Source organism: Pan troglodytes, chromosome 16 (genome assembly GCF_028858775.2).
Source record: "Pan troglodytes isolate AG18354 chromosome 16, NHGRI_mPanTro3-v2.0_pri, whole genome shotgun sequence".
Taxonomy (NCBI): domain Eukaryota; kingdom Metazoa; phylum Chordata; class Mammalia; order Primates; family Hominidae; genus Pan; species Pan troglodytes.
Genome location: NC_072414.2, coordinates 71802767 through 71823073, shown reverse-complemented (window position 1 = coordinate 71823073; position 20307 = coordinate 71802767). Strand labels below are relative to the sequence as shown.

Below are 20307 nucleotides of genomic sequence, written 5' to 3'. Positions count from 1 at the left end.
CTTCCTGGTGTTAATGTGACAAGTTGATCTGTCTACTTTGCAATTTAAGTTAAATATTTATGAGGAACTGTGCTCCGACTGAGTGCGAGAGGAAGGTAAACTCGCGGGAGTGGGCACTGTATTTCATTATGCCTGTCATGACCTGGTCTGTCCTGGCAGGCACATGGAGACTTGAGGACTATTAATTTATTTGTTGGTATTTGCTTTGGATACAGAATTCCCTAAGAATATTATCTCACTTCATCATGACTTCCTTTACCCACTCTAGAATTTTATGTTGGACACTTTGTAGCTTTTGGTGGTTAGTGGAGGGAAACCTTTTATGATTTAAATACTTTCACTCCACTGATTGGTTACTATTACTGCATGTATCAGCCCTTGATGAGTTTAAGATCTAGTATCTTATAAGTTAGAAATTATTTCTGTTTACTCATGGTTTCTGCTTTGGAAATGAAATTTGCTGTGGGTTGAAAGTTGGCGGATGGCAACACAGCTAGGGAGCAATAATTTTGTTGTGGGGAGGATTTGGTCATCTCCAGAAACCCAGGAGTCTTAATAGACATGGCTCTCTTACTCACACCCCATGTCCATCCTGTCACCAGGTCTTGTTGATTTTGCCTCTGAAATGCCTCTTAAATCTGTTCTCTCCTGTCACTCCTTTTGTCCAGCCTTTTAGCATTTCTAAGCTGGACTAGGTGAGAGTGTCACACCTGCTTCCCTTGGCTTCCATCTTGCCTCTTCCAGTTTATTTCTCAAGCTGCAGTCAAACTGATGTTAGAAAACACGAATCTAATCATGCAGCACCCCTGACTAAGGTCTTCCAGTGGCTGTTCAGAGCCTCTTGGGTAGTAAACAGATGGCTTCTGTTGTATACAAAGCCCCTTAAGAGAGGTCTCCTCATCTACTTTTTCTAGCCTCTTCTCTCCCAACTCTTGTATTCTCCTGTAACACTGACTGAGCACTGCAGGCTTCTGCCCTTTGCACATAGTAAGCATGCATTTCTCTCTGTCTGAAATGCTCTTTCTTTTGTTCATCTAGAAGACTGTTTTCCCTTGAAGACTCAGCCCTAGCATCACCTCTTCTGTGAAGTCCTCTGCTACTTTCCCAAGCAGAGTGAGTGTTCCTTCCCTTGTCTGAGTGGCCTTGGCCATTGATGTGCTTATCATGTTGTCTTACGTATCAAATTATTTGTTGTCATATCTGTCCCCTTCACCATACTGTGAGCTCCAAAGAAAAGAAGTGATCTTTATACTTCTTATGCTTAGTAGACAACTAGACATATAGTGTGTGTGTGAGAGAGATAATTTTTTAATGAAATAATTGAATACATTGGAAGTGTTTCATTCAAAATACTCATCCATTATTCTTTGGATAGTAGCATAAATTTGATGTTTTATGTACAAAAGTAAAAACATTTGAAAAATATCAGGCTGAATATGGATTTGTACAATATAATATGTATGATGAGGAAAGGGAAGGAAACTGAATTCTCAGAAGCTATGAAGTCACATTATTGTACTGGTTAAAAATATTGTTAAGTATTATTTCGACTATAAGGTTAAAGTGAATGTTAATGTAGCTGACATGACTGTTGGTCTGAAATGGTAGAGCAGTAAAATTCCTGACCTGCTGCAGGTCTAGAAAGTTTGGCATTGTTGAACTTAGTCTATGTTATTCTTCTATTAAATGAGAGCATTTAAAAACCACTCTACCAGCTCCTCAAGTGTAGACAGAATGCCGAGTTAACTGGCCAGAAAATGCAGGGTGCTGAGATTCAGGAAAGTCAGAGGGCCACAGGATCTCTGGCCTGAAAAGAGAAGCACTCCCTAGTGATCACTAATGCACAGTAGTCTTTGTGCAGAGGATATGGGAAGGGAGAAAATGCCCCTATGATGTAGGTGATTACAACACTGTAACTCTGATTAGGGCATACACAGAGGCTGAAGACAAGGCCTTAGACTCAGGAGGCAAGCACTTCAGTAGAGGCTAACATGAAGCAAGAATGATGAGCGTCTCAGATGAGGGGACAATCTGAGTAGAAGAGAAATAGCAACTAGATCTGAACAAAAACAATTTCAAATATTGGGAAATTGGAAATATATCAGGGCCCCAACATAGGTCTGTGTTTGCTGTATGTACTATAGAACTGTGCTTAATTTAATTAGAAAGTAAACTATATAAAGTTCTAGTCAAGAGCATTATACACTTAATCACAAAGTCTTACTAACTAGGAGATTGATAAATGTGTCTAGGCGTGAGTGTCTTACTGCAGACAGTTCCTGGTCCCAATTTTTTTTTTTTTTCCTGCAGAAATCATTGAAATTCAGTTGATCACACTGCTCTTTAGTCATATGTTTACATGCTTAATTTCTCCACTACCCTACCATCTCCTCAAAGGCAAATTCTCTGCCAAGTTCATGGTTTATTCCAGTATCTACCACAGACACACAAAATAAAGAGCCAATAAATTCTTTTTTTAGTTGTTCCAGCAACATTTATTGAATATGTAACTTTATGTCTGTTATAGATTAAGTTCTCCAATATATGTGAATCTGTTTGCTGGCTTACTTCACTGTCCCTTTGTTATGTTTTTCTGTCTCAGCACCAGCCCCACATTGCTTTAGTTCTCATAGTTTTAAGTCTTGATGGCTATGAGGATAAGCCTCCTTCCTAATTCTTCTTCAGGAATGCCTAAGAGCCAATCAATTCTTGATGAAGGAATGAACCAGTTTGAATATTGCCCTGCCTGTGCTGTGCACTTGCTCATTTTTATGTTGGTTGCTGTTTGCTGCTGAGATTCTGTCCCCTTAGCATTGTCTCAGGCTTGGATTATCCCAGAACAAGTTTTCTATTACTGCATTGCGTTGTGTTGGGCAGTCCATGTGTGTGTGTCACATTGTCTTTCTGTGCCACTTTTCCTTCTTAGTGCTCTCTTGTTTGCTTTTTAGGGTTGTCTTCTTCCCTATTCCTGGATGATTGTAGACCTCCTGCCCTTTAATGGTAGTTGCCAATCCCTGTAAGCACCTACCCCCAAATATGTTTATTTATATGCTTAAAGTAATAATAAATTTTTCTGAGTAATAACATACACATTATAAAATATACACACAAGAAGTATGAGATAATGTTGAAATAGAATATATGATATATAATTTATAATATACTTGTTTATATATATTTTATACATATATAAATAAGTGTAATATACTCATTTTTAAAAAGCAGTATGATCAAGAGCAGCATGAGATGATGTTGAAGTAGAATATGTTATATATAATTTATAATGGACTTTTTAAAAAAGCAATATTTTTTAAATGAAATCTTTTGGACATTTACTATTTTTGAAAACCTTATTTTAACACCTTTTGAATGATTCAAAATTCTGGTTCTAATTTCAGTTTATTTCAATATTTGGTCTTAAGGGCTGTTAGAGCTGAAAAGGATACCTTCTAGAGAAGCAGATTCAGATGGAAGGAAAACTATACCTACTAAAATTTTCAATCCTATTTACCAATTTTGCAAAGATAATTTTTTTTTTATTTAAATCTAGCTGGTAAATATCCATTTTCTTGATGTGAATCTGTCAGTTTCGCATGTTAATCAGAAGGTGCTACACATTTACTTTGTTAAAAAGTAGGGGCCGGAGTTCGAGGTTACAGTGAGCTATGATTGCGGCACTGAACTCCAGCCTGGGTGACAGAGCAAGACCCCATCTCTAACAACAACAACAACAACAACAACAACAACAACAAAAACATAAAAAACAAATAGGTTCGAAGCTTATTGAAATTCTTTCAAAGATTTTAAATCAAGTTAGAAAAATTCTGCTTACAAGTTTTTCAGTTGTGTAGATGTGAAAGTGTTTGTAGGTGTCACACTATTAATAGTTTTTGGCAACATAGTCATATAATGATGAAAATATTTCCAAATAGCCATTTTTATATGCACTCTTCATACTACAAGTCTCTGAAAGTAGTTCCTTTGTGTCTCAGTGATGAACTATAACTTTCACTCTGAAAATTCAAATGAGATGTATTTATTTCTTTGAAGTTTACTAGTGGCCATTTACAATCTCAGAAAGGTCAGAAATGTGGCATACTTGCTCTTTGTGCAAAAAATACACATAAAACTCATATTTGAGTTTACAGCTTGTTTTTTTTTGAGACAAGAATCTTTCTGTGTCCAACCCCCCCAAACCCAGCTGGAGTGCAGTGGCGTGATCTTGGCTCACTGCAGCCTTCGCCTCCCGGGTTCAAGCGATTCTCCTGCCTCAGCCTCCCAAGTAGCTGGGACTACAGGTGCCCGCCACCATGCCCAGCTAATTTTTGTACTTTTAGTAGAGACGGGGTTTCACTATGTTGGCCAGGCTGGTCTTGAACTCCTGACCTCGTGATCTGCCCGCCTCAGCCTCCCAGAGTGCTGGGATTATAGATGTGAGCCACCATGCCTGGCCAGTTTGTAGCTCTTTTAAAAGTATTTTACCTTGAGATGATCAGAGAAATTTAAGTGAATCAAAGTATTGTTCATGGGTACCTCCTATTGCATCCCAAAGAGTTGTAAATATTCTACTACATGTTGAAGGTCTTAATTTTATAAAATTCACACCAGTGATACTGTTAGCACATGAAAGTCTTGCCTGTGAATTATTTAGTAATGCTGTTGCTCAATTCTTAATGTGGAATCTACCATCTCACATTTTTATATATATATATATAAAATATATATATTAAATATAAAAAATATATATTATATAATATAAAATATAAAATATTATATATATAAAATATAAAATATAAAATATAAAATATTATATATAATACATTATATACAATATATATGTTGTATATAATATATATTTTTTATATATAATATATATAATATATATTATATATATAAATATAATATATATATTTATAAATAAAATATATATTATATATAATATATATAATACATATTATATATAATATATATTATATATATTATATATATTATATTTTATATATTATATATAAAATATATATATTATATATAAAAAATATATAATATTATATATAATATATAATATATATTATATATAATATATAATATATATTATATATTATATATTATATATAAAATATATATATTATATATATAAAATATATAATATATATTATATATTATATATTATATAATATATATAATATACGTATATTATATATATAAAAAATATATAATATATATTATATATTATATAATATATATAATATACATATATTATATAATATATAAAATATAATATATATAAAAAATATATATAAAATATAATATATATAAAATATATATTATATATAAAATAAATATATAATATATAAAATATATGTAATATATATATAAAATATATATATATTTAGAGACAGAGCCTCTGTCTGTTGCCCAGGCTGGAGTGCAGTCATGTGATCTTGACTCCCTGCAACCTCCACCTCCTGGGTTCAAGCGATTCTCCTGCCTCAGCCACCCAAGTAGCTGGGATTACAGGAGTGTGCCACCACACCCAGCTAATTTTTGCATTTTTAGTGGAGATGGGGTTTTGCCATGTTTCTCAGGCTGGTCTTGAGCTCCTGGCCTCAAGTGATCTGCCCACCTCGGCCTTCCATAGTGCTGGGATTACAAGCCTGAGCCGCTGTGCCCAGCCCCATCTCACCTTTAAAAAAAACATTTCAGTCAAAGTAGCCATTCCATCAGGGATTAGACTTAGTTTGCTCATAAAACAAACTTTTTTTTTTTTTTTTTAAGGTAGATTAATTTTGAGAAATATATCCTCACCACTTCATCGCTACCTTAATGTCTTTCTTCCTGCAGTGGTACCGTAAGAGGAGACATGTTGGAAACATCTCTCCTTCTACTCAGCCTCACGCCCTGAAAAATTTCTTCCTGTACTTATTTCTTCAGATTGTCAGCAGTGTTTTCTACTTGTCATCCAATAGTACTTCCTGACAAAAAGATGGGTCAGGGTCTTTTTCCCCCTAAATTGTTTCACCAGTATTTCATCCACATTTCCATGGTATGAAGAACAAGTATTTTTTAAATGGTATGTTACTTTTTGTCTTTTGCTATTAAGTGAGAAAACTTTTGAAAGGTTTATAAACATTTATGACTATATTTAGTGAGCATTGCTTAACAAGTATTGGAGTTAGTATCTTATGATGTTAAGTATTGCTGAACACATGGTGGAGGTTCGTCTTATCTTCCGGATCTGTAGCTTCTGCTAATTGTGATGGCTTCACACTTTTCATTGTGTGTATCTGAAGAGTGAGATTCATCATTAACCATGGTGAACACAGATACCTACTTTAAAAAATCTTTGTGATAGTTTCAAATTTTTTGGCTGACTTATTGGTAAAACTTAATGTTTTTTCCTGGCTGATGAACAGCTTGCACCAGGAACAGAAGTATCAACTAGTGTTGTCATTTTTGCTTGCATTACAGGCTGAATATCTCCTCTCTGAAATCTTGGGACCAGAAGTGTTTTGGATTTTGGATTTTTTTGGATTTTGGAATATTTGCATTGTATACTTACTAGGTAAGCATCCCTAACTGAAAGTCTGAAATCTGAAATGCTCCCATGGACATTTCCTTTGGGCCTTATGTTGGCACTCAAAAAGTTTCGGATTTTGGAGCATTTCAGATTTTGGCTTTTCGATTTGGGATGTTCAACCTGTATTACAATTATCCTTGGTCTGCTGTTTCTTTGCAAGAATCTTTTTGTTTTTGTTTTTGTTTTTGAGATGGAGTCTCGCTCTGTTGCCCGGGCTGGAGTGCGGTGGTGTGATCTCGGCTCGCTGCAAGCTCCGCCTCCCGGGTTCATGCCATTCTCCTGTCTCAGCCTCCCAAGTAGCTGGGACTACAGGTATGTGCCACCACACCCAGCTAATTTTTTTTGTATTATTATTATTTTTAATAGAGATGGGGTTTCACCGTGTTAGCCAGGATGGTCTTGATCTCCTGACCATAATCTGCCCACCTCGGCCTCCCAAAGTGCTGGGATTACAGGCGTGAGCCACCAAGAATCTTTTTAAGCTACTTGTCCAGTGGCTCGGTTTAGTAAAAACTACCTAATAGGTAAGCCCTTGTGTCTGGGCACATACCTAGGAACTGCAGTACATCTCAATATGCTGAAATCAACTAAACACCCCTCCCACGTTATCTAACTCCTACACCCCTGCCACCTCCCACCACAGCTTGTATACTGTACCTGACATAGGACCTTCTGATTTGCAAGTGGAGGGAGGGGCTGATGTCAATCTAAATTTTAACTTTTAGCAAAATGCAATTTCTTGTCTTTTAAAGATGAAAAGTAAATATTAATAGAGGTTCTAATGTCTTCTTCCCAAACCCCAGTGGGTTAGGTTCACTGGTCACTCCACTTAGCAGCTCTGCTTGAGCTACAGGGTCATGAACTCCATCAGTCCCTCCTTTGTTGTGTGTGGTGACTGTATCTGTGTGTGTAGCCTCTTGCTGGTACTGGCCTCCCCAGGATTTCTTCATCTTTCTGGTCCCCCTGTGTCCCAATACAAGCCTCTTTGTCTTCTGTCTGAGTGCTCTGGTTGGGGCTGTTATTTTGCCCACAGTATTTGGGTGGAATAACTTCTTTAAGTTATTCTTTTAAGAACAGAGTGCCTTTAAGACCCCTGTCACCTAGGAAACAACAGATCCCTTTCTTTTGGGTCTTTCCCTTTCAGACTTCCCCTGGCTGCCAGGATCTATCTCTGAGTATATCGAAGGATTTCCAAGACTAGATTAAAAACTAGAAATACTTTTTAAGTCCCCTACTCTTCCCCTTCCCATTTTCTGCCTCTTCCCATTACCAGTTGCAACTGTTTTTTTATTTTATTTTATTTATTTATTTTTGAGACAGAGTTTCGCTCTTGTTGCCCAGGCTGGAGTGCAATGGTGTGATCTCAGCTCACTGCAACCTCCGCCTCCTGGGTTCAAGTGGTTCTCCTGCCTCAGCCTCCTGAGTAGCTGGGATTACAGGCATGCATCACCATGCCAGGCTAATTTTGTATTTTTAGTAGAGACGGGGTTTCTTCATGTTGGTCAGACTGGTCTTGAGCTCCTGACCTCGGGTGATCTGCCTGCCTCAGCCTCCCAAAGTGCTGGGATTACAGGCGTGAACCACCCTGCCTGGCCTGTTTTTCATTTTAATATTGAGGCTTATGATAACAGACCATATCATTGCCAATGAAAAAGATATCTGAAGGAAAACCTGTAGTATTTTATTGCTTTGATTATTATGTGTCTCGTGAATGTCTTATTTATCCTTTTAGTCTTAAAACAGTATGTTTGAAAAGTACACTTTCAAAGCAAATTGTTGTTTCAATGGTGAGTCAGATCCCAAAGAGTTCACTACTATAAATGGCAAACATTTGGTTTATCACCAAGAAATAATCTCTTCAGGATTGAAATACAAAAGTGTTTGTTATTTCCTCCCAAGCTTAGAGATAAAGAATACTATATTATTCTGAAGATCTGGGTTGGGATACTGTAGATGTTGACCATGTAGAATGGATACACTGCTATAAGTCCTAAGTACTTGCTGTTCCTCAAATCTAGGGGTAAGATAAGATAGCAAGTCCTACTCCCTGTAGGTATACTTAATGTAAGAACCAGAGGACGGTAGAGATTAGTTATCTGTGTGGCCGTCCTCCATACTCCAGGCCATCCTCCATACTTCCATGATTATCTTCATAAAACATAACTCTGCCCAAGCCACCTACCTGCTTAACAGCTTTTGATGGTTCTCTATTGCCCGAGGAATAAAGTCCAAACCCTTAGCTTGCAGATGGTGCCCTTTCCAGCCTGGCTATAACCTTGCGTTATCTCTCTCTCTCTCTCCCCCCATCCCCATTTCTCCCCACCCTCCTCCGTGTGCGCGCACGCACACGCAAACACACACACACACACACACACACACACACACACACACTTTATACCCTTCAGACCAATAATGCTAGGTACCAACAATGTGGGGTAAGAACTAGATTTATACAATTGAATATGATAATTAGTCTATAACAAGAAAAGTGTGTTAACAGATAGTGGATGATTCGGGAATGGAAGAGTCAGTGAACCACCAAAATATTCTAGAAAGTGAGTATTCACCTTTATTGGCACGTGGATCACCTGGGGATCTTGATACAATGCAGATAGTGATTCAGTAGGTCTGAGGTGTCTAGGGTGGGGCCTGAAATTCTGCATTTCTGACAAATCCTGGGTGCTGCTGCTGCTGCTTGTTGTTTGCTGCCCAGTTTGAGTAACAAGATTCTAGGGTGCACTGTCCAATGTGGAAGCCCTAGTCACATGGGACAATTTAAACTTAAATTGATTAAAATTAAATAAAATTTAAAACTTACTTCCTTGGTAAACAGTTAAGATGGTAGCCACATCTTAACTGCTACATAGGCTCATTTGGCTAGTGCCTACCATATTGAATAGTGCTCTGTTTCTATCATTGCAGAAAGTCCTATTGGACAGCACTGTTTTCTAGAGCACTATTTTTCAAACTGTTTTCTACAGACTACCTCTTAAATCAGAATCTCTGGGGACGGGGGTTGGAAATTTGCATTTTACATGAACACCCCAGGGTGCCTTCTGCATGTTAAAATTAGAGGAACACTTCTATAGGGGATCTAAAATCTGCTGTCCAGAGGTAAATTTAATGTGAGAATAGGCAAATATCACAGACAGACATGGGGCAGCTCAGCTTAAATTGGAATACCCTCTTGCCAGCCATGAGAATCATATCCAGTTGTCTAGAGGTGCAGCAGATTTTGTCTGGCAGAGATGACTTCTGACACCAAAGCCACACAGGCAGCCTGGGCAACATAGATCTTGTCTCTACAAATTAAAAAAATTAGTTGGGCATGATGGCACGTGCCTATAGTCCCAGCTACTCAGGATGCTGAGGTGGGAGGATCGCTTGAGCCCAGGAGTTTGAGGCTACAGTGACCCAAGATTGTATCACTGCACTCCAGCCTGGGCATCAGAGTGAGACCCCATCTCAAAAAAAAAAAAAAAAAAAGGCTACATAGGGTGGAGGAAGTATAGTCCGCAAGCCAGTGGCTTTCTGCAGGTGTGCAGCTAGTCCCAGGTGTGTTCTCTGGTCTCATATGCCTTCTTGTCCTCCAAGTGCTAACATCTGGTGAGGACCACAGCCTACATCTGGTTTCAAGGATGACTCCCAGTCCTGGAAGGTACAATCAACTTATTCTTTTTCAGATCAATTGGATCTGCCTTTCCTGCCCAGGAACATATCTAGGGAAAATCTTTTCATTTTTTTGTCACATTTCAGATATAAAAAGAAGTTCCATTTTCAGGGATCAAAAAGTGCAGCCCAATCTTAAATCAAAGTTTCATTTTCTTATCCAGTTTTATGCTTGTTTCTTTCTTCTGTGTCCCCCTCCTCTCCCAGCTCAGATGTAGTCTTGGTGTAGAATTTAATTTTCCTTGCTCCACAACCTTTCTAATGGCTTTGAAAGTTCTGACAGTCAAGGAGAAAGGCAAAGCCACCTCGAATCAGTGCTAGTATAACCTGGCCATCAGTGCCTTCTGTGTGTCAAATGCCAAGTGGATTTTCTTAGATTTCCTTTGTGGTTTTTATGCAGAACCTCTGCTGGCACTGTGTGTATTGTACCATTCTCTAGCTTACTTCTGACAGTCTCTGCTCAGATCCTGCCCTGCAGAAGCACACTCCTGAAGTTCCCTAGCCCAGTGGCAGCCTTCTTGACCAAGTCCTTTCAGGATGACTTGAGTCTATTAATAGTTCCCCTTGAGGTGACTACTCGACTAAATAGGTAACTGGCTGCACGCCAGACTGGAAGTGTCACCTGCTCCCATGCTACTCTTGAGGGCTGCTCCAGACAGTCCACAACTGTCAGAGTTCTGCTACTTCCCCAAGTGCTGGAAGTCACATGTCACATTCTCCCAGGAACTGCTGTTCCTCTCCTCCCAGAGCTAACAGTAGCACCAGGGTGTCTGATTCTGCCAGGAGGTAGATTCCTCTTTTGGCAAACACTTCCATACTCTGAAGCAGCCTTTACTTGGCTTGGAGTGATGGCAGGGAATCGTGGGGAGAGGAAGGAAAATGTCACAGCACCCTTACACTTACAAGTCCTCTTTCTTCAAAGAGTCTGCTTAATCTCTTTTTTTCTAATACAGCCTGGAGAAGGATGGTGGCGGCGACTAAAGAGCCATTCTGGCTCTCTGTTGGTAAATCCTGCGTGGATGTGCATGTTGGACACCCCTTGTCCTGCACCTACATCCTTTCAGACCACTTTTTTCCCTCCAGCCATTGGGTACAGCAGACTGGCTGCATACAGGTGAAGCCAGACAGCAGTTCTCCTCACCTGCATGATTTTCAACCCTGGAATGTCACATCTGAGTGAGACCCTTGCAAGGACCTTCTCAGTCATTCTGGTGCATGTACAAACCTGGAAGTGTGTGGTAGTTAACACCTCAAGGGGTAATGAATGCTTGGCCAGTGTGGATTAGAAGCCAGTGGATAAATTATCTTGTCTTCCAGTCCTTTGGCAGACAATTCCGAGGTGTATTCTCCATCATTCCTGAGAGGATTGTCAGGCTAGTAGCAGCGAACTTCTGTGCCCATGGTGGCAACCAGGTGGATAATTCACCCTCAAATTGGCCTTCCTTCTGTTTCCGTCTTCCCAGTCCCCACTCCTGTTTTTTGGGGATCATTTCCCAAAATATACTTTCTGCATGCAATTCCTTGTCCCAGGCACTGCTTTTTTGGGGACCCAGTCTAAAACAACATGTTCATTACCTCTCTTTAGAATATGGTGATACTTGTCATTTATTGTCCTTGCTTTGTGGAAAATTCTAGACCAAAGGAGAAGTCCCATCTAACATCCTTCTGTACATCGTTACTGGAAATGAAGAGCTGACAGTCATAGACTGATTGCCAAGCAGAACCCCACACTGCTTAACAGCTCGCACAGCGTTCCTGTTGACGTAAGTTCTTGTTCTTGTTCTGGTTTTTGAATGGGGGGTAATTTGAGGTGGACAGATAAACCTTGATTTAGATGTTGAAGAGGGTCTCTAAGAGCAGGAGGTAAATTGGAGTCTATAGTCTAAGATTGCTTTGTATATCAGTTATGGTTCTTTGCTTCAAGCAAAGACTAAAGTAAGAAAAAAGCGAGCTATTGGAAGGAGGACTAGATGCTGTGGCATGCCTCCCAATTCCTCATTAGGACTGAGGTATGCTCTCCTCCAGCTCCCAGGATGTTGGCGGCAGGTAGCTCTGAGCTGAGGCCTCCCCTGCAATTGTCCTTGGCTAAGGAGGGCCACCTTGCCCAAGGTTACAGCCCCTTCTTGGTGGCAGCCTATACCCAATACCTGGTCATTTTGGAGGTGCAAAGCCTTCGTTGCTTCAAGGCAGGACACCTCTGAAGGGCCATCCTAGCTCCAGCTCCCCAGGAATTGGCTGAGGCCTATGTGCAGTGCACAGTTTCATTTCAGGTCCTAGTCTCTGCTCAATCCCGCTTCCTTTCCTCCCTCACAGGTGTTGTTGCTGAGAGCACTTTCCAGTAATCTTTCTGAACACAAATCACCAGCTCAATCTGTTTCCTGGGGAACTTGAACTACAACAGAATGATACTGGGGAGTTTGCAAAATCAAACTAAACATAGGCAGCACGAAGGACACAAAGCAGGGGAGCCCCAGAAATCTTAGTGGTAGAAACCTTTAAACCTCTTAGGGTACCACCAGGGTATCTCTGCTCAATATTTAAATCCCTGGAAGGGAGCCTCTGATTGGCCTTGTTTGGGTTGGGAATCAGGGCCCTGTGATCAGAACTACCTGGGATAGTGGAGAGGAAAGAGAAGCAACCTGTGTCTTCCAGACCATGGTATCTGAAGTTTTCTTGGAGGAAGTCAAATAAATATGTGGGTTGAGGATGGGAGCTCTAAGCAGAGGATGTGGTGGCTCATTTAAGATCACACATTGACAAAGAGCAGAGTGGTGTCAAGATTCTGGGACAGAGGCAAGTTAGAGATAAAACTCTTGTTTTTCCCAAGGTCCATCATACAACTGAAATGGAAGACTATGGCTTGCTGACCAATTCTTGCTCATTTGGGGTTACTTTATATAGGGGGGTAAGTGTCCCTTCAGGTGGACTGAGAGTCACCAGAAGATTTAGTGGAAGGACCCTGCCTCTGGGGATGCATATGTAGCTGGTACTAATGAGTACTTTCTATGTATCAGAAAGCCACCAAATATCACTCTTCCTCCCCTGAGTTCAGAACCACCTGACAGACAGACACAGGGGTCATATGGGGCTAGGTCGAAAGATCAGCTTGATTGATAATGGATTGGTGGATGTAGCCTGGGTATACAGCTTCCTAGTACTAGACTCCTACATCGGAGACATCCATTCTCCAACCAGTCACGAGAAGAACTGGCCAGATACCGTAGTTTTTCTCATTAGGGCAGGAGCTCAGTGCATGGCATGTCCACGCTGAAAGAATGAGAGGAAAAAATGAATGGAAAATACAGGTGGTATTGAAGAAAGAGCACTCTTCCTGTGGGGGGTCAGATCCAAAATAAAGAAACCAGATGGGGCTGAATCTAACATGCTCTGTTCCTTCTGTATAACTCACCATCCAGAGTGAGGAGGAGTGAGGGGAGGAGGAGCGAAAGGACAGGTGTGTCGCTCTGGCCAAAGTCCTTCCATGTGCTCACATGGAGCTGGGGAAGAGGAAGTGTGGAACAACTACTTTCCATATATTTACATATATTAGCATATCTAGTTTCACAACACTATGAAGTATCACTGTCCCGATTTTATAGAAGAGGAAACTGAGGCCAAGGCCATCTTCCAAGGATGTGCTTGCTTGGGATTTGAACCAAGGAACTAAGTGTCCTCTGATCTGAAAGCCCATGTTCTTTTCAGTGCCCTTTACCTGCTCTTCATTTGGAGTGCAGGGGAAGGGGAGGACTCCTGGCTCTCTTCTCCAGCCCTCACAGGGGTCCTGAAGCTTCCAGCTCACGTTGGACCTGGTTGCTTGAGTTACCTCATGTACCTGAGTCTACAAAGGCTTCTATGGGAATGTGACAGATTTGAAGGGGCAGTCACTGGGCCCGTACCAGGAAGGCTGGGAATAGGGCTCCTTTCCTGTGGTGCTTAGCGTTGGTCTCCCCTGCAGGACCTATACCCGCTTGCTAGACCAGGCTGTCCTCACATGGCCAAAGAGGCTGCCACAAAGGCCTCACCTTGCCTCCCACCAGGACACCCTGGGCCAGGGCAAGAGTAGCTGCTTTAGCTCAGCCCTTCAGGTCAGGTCTGCAGTAATCAGCTCCTTCCAAGGAAGGCTGGGCCCAACGGGGTCTCTGTTAGCTTAGGAATGCCCTTTAGGCTTAATTCTCTCTGGTTATGAATCCCCAAGACTCAACCCATCCCCAGCTGGCTAGTCTATTCTGTTGGACTCCGACATTTTCCCCAAACCTGGCTTTTCTCTTGGTTTCCTTACAAGCCTTTGTGTCTTCACCAAGTTGTTACATTTCTTGCTTTTTCAGTCTCTGCAGATGTTCCAACCACTACACATCCCCCCTCTCCCCCTCCATACCCATCTTCCTCTTCCTGTCTCCCTTTATCCTTCTGTCTCTTCTTCCTCCTCTCTTCTTATTGCTCATCCCTGACCTCCGCCTCAACCTTCCCCTCTTTTCCTCTCTAATCCTTCCCCTTGAACCCCAGGGATATAGGCCTGTCTGCAGAGGAAAGATCTTTGTCACGTGATTACTAAATCCCCAACATGTTATTTGGTAGAAGGCAGCACAATAGGAGTTTTCTTCTAGGGGCAAAGGGGCTATAAAGGATTTCCAAATATCATAGAAAATCACCTGAGGATGCTGAGCTCAGGGCAGCTGCAGCAGGGGTGAAGGTAGGTCACAGCCCCCAACCCCCATGGAGACGAAAGGTAACAAAAGGAGAGGGGAGAGTTCCATACCTCATTTTATTCTCTTGACAGTTTTGCGCAGAATTACCCCTGTCTGTATTATTATCACTTGTAAAAGCATTTTTTTCATACCATTTAATCTATCAGCCTTTTATTAAAGCCTAGATAAAAGTAGGAAAAAAAAATCTCATCAACATCAGCCACCAGAAGGGAAATTTCAGAGACTGAGATGATCAGATTTCCAAGTTTATTGAAAAACCTATAGATAACTGCATGGCTGCTCATGCTATTTTATAAAATAAGTGCAGCCAGGCGGGCCATTTAATAACGTGGGAATTGTCGACTGTGCGGATAGTGGACAGAGCATGAGCTCACCTCGTAAAGGCGTAGGCTCTCGCGGAAATGAACACTGCGGCACACTGCGGGCCGGCAGCACAGCGTCACTCTGCAGACTGAGCCTCCCAGCTTCTCGGGAGCCGTCCACGGTGCAGCCAGCCACTATGGGACACGGTGCCTAGGTCTTTCCAAGAACAGTAGAGCCCACACTTACCCCTCCCATGTCAGCCACACTCTGGAGCTCACATTTGGAGTAGTGAAAGGCTTTCAAAGGTATTTAATCTCACCACAATCATGAAATAGGTATGAAAACCCTCTTTTCCAAATGAAGAAATTGACCACCACAGGAGGGAAGGAACTTTGGTGAATCCACAGAGTGGAGTGGCGGTGCTAGGGTGATTACCTAGGGGTCCAGTTCCAGTTCCTGTTCTCCTTTTGCTCCATTGGGCTTATCCCATCACCAAAAACAGTCTAGAGCCGGAGATGTTAAAGAAACCACCCTTTGACCTGCAGGGTAAGTGTGTGAGAATTGGTGGGTGGGTGGGGATAGGGGAGTCAGGTTTGGGCAGTAGAACGGAGGAGTAATGTATACTCTAAATAGGTTCATTTCCTGACTCCCCCACTTATCTGTGTGACCTCGTATATGTCACTTAACTTCTCTGTGCCTCTATAAAATGAGGAATGATAATAATATCTACCTCATAGGTTTGTGGTAAAGGTTAAAAGAGATAATGGATCAAGCATTTAATACAGTATAGTAAGTTGGATAAATGGTATAGAGTTGGGCCCACTTTTGGAATCAAAAGGAATTTGTAAAAGTGCCTCACACATGCCTGTCCTGTAGAGGTGAGCAAGTATTTTCAATCCCTTCTTGATATCTTTCCTGTGGCTAAGAATCCTTACAGGCACTTGGGGCCCCTGCCTTCCTTGCTGTGGACTAGGATGCCTGTAGGTACCAGGTTAGAAGAGTTGCTTCTTGGAATTGCCATGTGACTGTACAATGTGCTATCTGTGGCCCTGCCATTGATTCACAGTATAACCTTGAGCTGACCTCAGTCTTACCTGGATGGGCCTCTGTTTCCTTAGTTATAAAGGGATAAGGACAGAGCTACGTTTGAGGAAGTGTAGTTTGTGAACTTGTACACCAGAATCAACTCCATTGTTGATGGCTGAAAATGTTGATTCATGGGCCTTGCCCCAAGTTGGCTCAATCACAATCTCTAATGGTGCTCTAGAATGTATATTTGTAAAAAGCCCTCTCCACTTGCCCCATGCCCTGGCCTAACTCTCAGAGATTCTGATATAATTGACCATTAATACATAATGAAAGTAAATAATGGATTAATAAATTAAAAATTGATTTACTTTTTAACTTTGGTTGTTTTTAAGATTTTCCCATTTGTTTTTGTTTTTTAGCAGTTTTACTACATGTGCCTAAATGTGGTTTTCTTTGAACTCCTCTAGGGTTCATAACACTTCTAGAATCTGTGATTTGATACCTTTTGTCAGTGTTGGAAAATTCTCAGTCATCATCTCTGTAAAAATTGTTTCTGACCCATTTGTTGTTTTCCTCTCCGGGACTCCAAGTACATGTATGTTGGACCTACTTGCCATGTCCCATTATGTCCCATGCATGCCCCTCTACTACCACCTGTATTTTCCATTCATTTTTTCCTCTCATTCTTTCAGTGTGGATATTTTCTATTGACCTATCTCTGAATTCACTAATCTTTTTATCAGCTGTGTCTAGTTTGCTATTAAACCCATCTATTTAGTTCTTAGTTTTAATTATTGTATTTTTCAGTTCTAGAATTTTCATTTGATTTTTTAAAATAGATTTAACTCTTTGCTAAAATTAATTTCTTGGACACATTAATCAGTTATTTTGAAAGTCTTTGTGTGATCATTCCAACATCAGAGTCTCCTTAGAGCTTTTTCTTTCTATGTCTATTTTTTCTCTTGGTTTCTGGCCTTGCGCATCTCCCAATATGCTTCATAATTCATTTATTTAAAAAAGTTTTTTTTTTTTTGAGATGGAGTCTCACTCTGTTGCCCAGGCTGGAGTGCAGTGGCGTGATCTCTTGGCTCACTGCAACCTCCACCTCCTGCATTCAAGCGATTTTCCTGCCTCGGCCTCCCAAGTATCTGGGCCTACAGGCACATGCCACCATGCCTGGCTAATTGTTTTTTTTTTTTTTGTATTTTTAATAGAGATGCGGTTTCACCACGTTATCCAGGATGGTCTTGATCTCCTGACCTCGTGATCTGCCCGCCTCGCCTCCCACACTGCTGGTATTACAGACGTGAGCGCCACCACACCTGGTCTTGTTTTTGTAACTTTTTATTGAATGTCAGGCATTGTGTATGAAAAACTGAAGAGAGAATTTGAGCCTCTGGATGATGCTATTTTCCCCTTAGAGCATTTACTTCTTTCTGCTTTTGGAAGTCAAGATAGGGGCAGATTGTTATAATCCAGTCTGGGATTGAGCAGATTTGAAGCCAGGCTTTAGTCTTTGTGAATACTGGCTTATTTGGGTTAGTCCTTATTCCCAGGCTTCAGGAGTTCCTTCTGAAAGCTTGGGTTGCATACCAGGGCCGCTCCTTTTTGGTGATGGCTGCACTATTTTTGTTTCCCCAGGATGGTGGGGCAGCAAAGCTCTGCTTAGCTTTGTAGACTCCTGGCTGCCAGTTTCTACTTCATTTCTCCTCTTGGCTTCTTCACTGATCAGTTTCTACAAAGCACAACTTCTCAGCTTTTAAGTTTTTCTTAAGAATCAACAAATGCTTTGAGGCAAAAAGCTGTGCCAAATATCAGGTTCAGTTCTGTGCTTTCTTTCTCTCTGAGATCTTGGTGCCGTAAGACCTCACCACATTTGATAGCTCTCTGATGCATTCAAACAGGGCATTTCTATTTGTTCTTGGTAGTAGAGTTGATCTGAATATATTAGCCTATCAAAGGCAGAAATGGAACTCCCTGATAATGGTTTTTAATCTCTTTGGGTGATTTGAATGTAAGATGCACTGGACAAAATCAACTCCTTGCCACATCATAAGAACCACCTTAGGCTGTTGTTTAAAAATGTTGATTTTTCTGGTCCTATCCTAGATGTACTGAACCAGAATTTCCAGAAAAAAAAGACTGATTTGTTGTGCTAGCAAGTGCTTCTGACAAAGGCACACTTGAGAAGCACTGAATAAGTGGCTCTTTAGAGTCCTTCTTGCTCTGGTTGCATATTCTGGTGACCCTAGTGACCCCACCCACCCAATGAACCCTGTATATATAGTGGCAGGAAAGAGCCTGGTTATTCTGATATGCAGAGGTGCAGCATGCTGCCTTTACCACCACCTTCGACTTTATTTTGCATTCTGTAACTCTCTCCAAAGAGAGAGTGGTAGCTCTCTTTGCTGAATTATTTCTAATTTTTTCCATGGACATTTTAATCAGAGATAAAAATGACTGGTCTTTTGCTAGCAGTTCAATCTAAGAGGAAGTTATTTGCCTCTTAGAGGTACATTAATTTGCAATGGCTTTCATGCAGAAGGCAGAGGGATATTGTGGAAAGGGACTTGGATTCTGGGAATCAGGTATAAGCCCAGGGTACTTGGCTTGGGAATTGTAGTAGTCACTTGCCCCTTCCCTTCCTCCCTCCACTAATGTAAGTTTCCTTTGTCTGCTTGAGGGTATCTCCAAATTAGGTTCTTTTCCAGCTACCAGTGGTAGGACTAGAGTGCAGTTCTGACCCTGGTCTCTGGAACCCTTTCTCACCCCTGCTGGCTCCTCTCCAGTGGATTCCCCACTGTCCTGCACCAACTCCCTCCCCTTCGTCTCTCACCCACCTCCTTTTCTCCTTTTCTTCTCTTGTCCTTCCCTTCTCTTCTGCTCACCTCCACCCCAATCTTCTTTCCCCCGTTCCAGAATCAGAACAGAGGCAGTAGTGTCCTGTTGTGGACCCTCCCTCAACTGCTTCAGCCTTCTCCAGGACCAGCTGTCAGCAGAAGTGGAGCTCATGCAGGAGGGCAAAATGGTCCAATTCCTTTTCTCAGGGCTATCTAGCAAGACCACTTCCTGTGGTTCTCTCTGGCTCATGTGAGGATGCTTCCCACTTTGGAGGTCTATGGTTGTCCTAGTCCGTGGCTACCCAGTAAGTGCTACTCAAATCAGTAGGAAAACAATGAAGTGTGCCCAGTGGTAAAGGGGCAAAGGACATAAACAGGTAATTCACACAAGAGGAGACACAGATAGTCACAAATATAAGAAGTATTTAATTTCACATTTCATCAAAGAAATGCAAGCTGAAACCATGTGAGTAGTAAAAAATAATCAAACCAGTTAAGTTTGGGCTATGATGCAGGGAAATGGACACTCATACTGCTGGGAGAGTGTATGTTTTTTAGTCTTTCTGGAGACAAAGTTGGCAGAATATAACAAAAATCTTATAATTTTCTATGACTTTTGACCCTGTCATTCTACTTTCAGGAATTCATCCCAGTGAAATAATGTATGCGATTTGCAAAAGTTCTATACAAGTATATTCAGCATGAGGCTGTTTTATTGTAATAGTGATGACTGCTGCTACCCAGTGAAATACAACCATACAATAATAAAGGGTTGCTACATTCATGCCAGTTGTACACTCTGTTGTCATTAAAAACATCATACACAAATATTTAAAGAGGAAGAATGTCCAAGCTCTTTTTAAAAAAAAAAAAAATAAAAGCAGTGTATCACAATAATTGTATTTTGGTGGGGAGGAACCAGCATAGAAAAAAGATCAATGGATGCAAAATGTTACCATGTCTGTCTTGTGTGTTTTATCGTACACAAAAATCTAAGTAATATGATTATTAAAAAAGAGAAGAAGAAAACAAAAATACTGATTCCTAGCATGTAGGAAGACTGGCCTGCATTCTAGTCCTGAATTTGCCTCTTGTTCTCTGTGAGGCTTTGGACGGGTCACCTTGGCTCTTTTGATGGGCAGTTTCCTCATCTATAAAGCAGATCTGGCCGCGCGTAGCAGCA

General features: G+C 41.0%; 1 long non-coding RNA gene across 1 annotated transcript; it reads left to right on the top strand.

Annotated features, from left to right (window-relative positions):
- The first annotated feature begins 6468 nt into the window (after positions 1 to 6468).
- Positions 6469 to 16659, top strand: LOC129135375 (uncharacterized). The gene is made up of 4 exons (XR_001709510.4): positions 6469 to 6562; positions 6768 to 6889; positions 11882 to 12009; positions 12560 to 16659. It is a non-coding gene; the product is annotated as an uncharacterized LOC129135375 (long non-coding RNA).
- The last annotated feature ends 3648 nt before the right edge of the window (positions 16660 to 20307 follow it).